Genomic DNA, 2,701 nt, shown 5'->3' with positions numbered 1-2,701 from the left:
AGGATCATTTTCATGTCACTGTGTTTTTCAGATTCCTGACAAAGCAACTTATAGGAAGAAAGGTGTACTTTGGTTCATTGTTTTGAGGCCAGAGCCAAGATATAGTCTAAGCCACACCCCCAATGATTTACTTCTTCCACTGAGGCCCTATCACCACGGTTCCACAACATCCCAATAGTCCAGCAAAGTTTGAATCCATGCAAGGATGAAGTAGGTGCTTCAATCCTTTAATTTCCTCTGGAAATGACCTCATAGACACAGCCAGTTCTATATTTTACTATCTCTTAGATATTTCTCAATCTAATTGCATTGACAATAACAAATCACAGACATCTATTGGCAATCTTCATTAGTATCAGAAATAAGGATTCACAAAATAATGTGTTAGAATCTGTAAATGTCATACTCTCCCATGGTGTGGGAGGTCCTTCTGTCTATGTGTTACTTTTATTGGTTAATGAATAAAGAAACTGGCTTGGCCTATAGCAAGGTAGAAGGAAGGCAGAGTCAGAGAGAAGCCATGTAGCCGCTGGAGACAGATGCTGGGAACTTTTGCCGGTTAGCCACAGCCATGTGGCTATACACAGATGAATAGAAATGGGTTAAATTAATATGTAAGAGTTACTCAATAAGAAGTTAGAGCTAATGGGTCAAGCAGTGATTTAATTAATACAGTTTCTGTGTGATTATTTCAGGGCTGGGCAGTTGGGAAGGAACAAGTAGTCTCCTTACTATACTCCCAAAGGACTACAAAGTGTTTCAAATGGAAACTGAATAGTAGCAAAACAACCAAACCCAAACCCCTCATGGCTGATGCTAATTTTCTGGAATTTCTGGTATTTATATATTTAGATAATCACTCTGAGGCTGTTGTTTGATAATAAGAGATGCAGTTGGGTTCAGTGCTTGAAGAGACCCCCCACCAAGCTTTAAGAATCTGAGTTACATCCCTTGGAAGGTGAGAACCAACCCCTGCAAGCTGTCTCTGACCTCCACATGTGTGCAGTAGCATACAAGCAAACACTAATAAGAAACAAAATGTAAAGAGATTGTTTATTAAAAAAAAACCTGGTAATTTAATCCTGCAGCTAACAGATACTGAAAACACATTGTTGCATTACACCTGGACCTTTAAGACCCAAACAGGCTAGATTATTTTTTAATATTTTATTTATTTATTTATTTATTTATTTATTTATTTATTTATTTATTATGTATACAATATTCTGTCTGTGTGTATGCCTGAAGGCCAGAGGAGGGCACCAGACCTCATTGCAGATGGTTGTGAGTCACCATGTGGCTGCTGGGAATTGAACTCAGGACCTTTGGAAGAGCAGGCAATGCTCTTAACCATTGAGCCATCTCTCCAGCCCCCCAGGCTAGATTCTTGCAATTTTTTATACATTATATTTCTCTATATTCTTAAATCATTCTAAGATATTACAGATCAATGAAGTATATTGGTTTTTCAAAATATAAAGCTTCGAAGTTAAAATTTTTATTAGAAATTTCCCAAATAAGCTTAAGAATTATTTGGAGAATATTATTGCAGTCAAACATTAAACCTCAAGCATGCTTGTGAAGCAAATCTAACTTCAAATAACAAAATAGGGCTGAGCTTAGTAGCACACACCTTTAATCCAGCACTTGGGAGGCAGAGGCAGGCGAATCTCTGTGAGTTCGAGGTCAGTCTGGTCTACAAAGCAAGTACCAGAACAGCCAAAGACACACAGAGAAAACCCTGTCTTGAAAAACAAAGCAGAACAAAATAACAAACTAGGAAGTTTTAAAAATTAGCCCCACATGGTGGGTACAACGGTAATCCCACCCAAACTAAGAACAGCCTGGATCGTGGCTGTAGATTTAGGCTGGTCTTGAACTCACAGAGATGTGCTTATGTCTGCCTCCCAAGTGTTGGGATTAAAGACATGTGCCTGTACCGCCCGCTAATTGTATAATGTCTTTTAAAAAAGGTTTTAAAATTTGCAGACCAGAAAAATGAAGTCAGAAAGAATTTTTCTTTAAAAACAAGTTAGCAAACAAACAAAAAATCCAAACACTTGAAAAAAAAAATGGTCAGAGTGGTGGCACATGCCTGAAACCACAACACTTTGAAGGCGATAGGATTATCCCGAGGCCACCCTGGGCTACATAATAAGACGCTCTTTCAAAACCAAAAAAGCGTAATAAAAACAAAATTAAAAACCATACACAGATTGCTACATCACCATGCTTGAAGAGATCCTGTTTCCAACACACTGAGGCCCGCGGATACAGTAAATGACAGAAACTGTCAACTAAGGTGCAGCACCTTCGACCCAGACAGTTACCAACGCCCCTCCGGTGGCCTTTCTCGTTCCAGTTCGGCGCGACACCCTTCCACTCGCCCTCCAGGGAGGGCCCTGGCCAGGCAGTGTTGTAAAAGTTCTTTTATGAACCAGGCATGGGCCGCCCACACACGAATCAAGTAGCGTCACGGGATGTCAACAGCCAGCAACTCTTATTTTTCTCTTTCACTAGCGCCCCGCCCGGGAAGAGACTTAGCCGCAGGTCGCCCGGGCGAGCAACACAGCGGGAGGCGACAAGGTTGCCCAAGAGCTGGGTTCCCAGGCTGCCCGGGTGACGCAGCAGCTCAGGCCGGACCCGGGGCGCACGGCGTGCGGTGACGGGAGCGCCCACCTCCGGGAGCCCCGCGCGACCG

The sequence above is a fragment of the Microtus ochrogaster genome, linkage group LG9 (assembly GCF_000317375.1).
Source record: "Microtus ochrogaster isolate Prairie Vole_2 linkage group LG9, MicOch1.0, whole genome shotgun sequence".
NCBI lineage: Eukaryota > Metazoa > Chordata > Mammalia > Rodentia > Cricetidae > Microtus > Microtus ochrogaster.
This window is presented reverse-complemented; position numbering follows the sequence as displayed.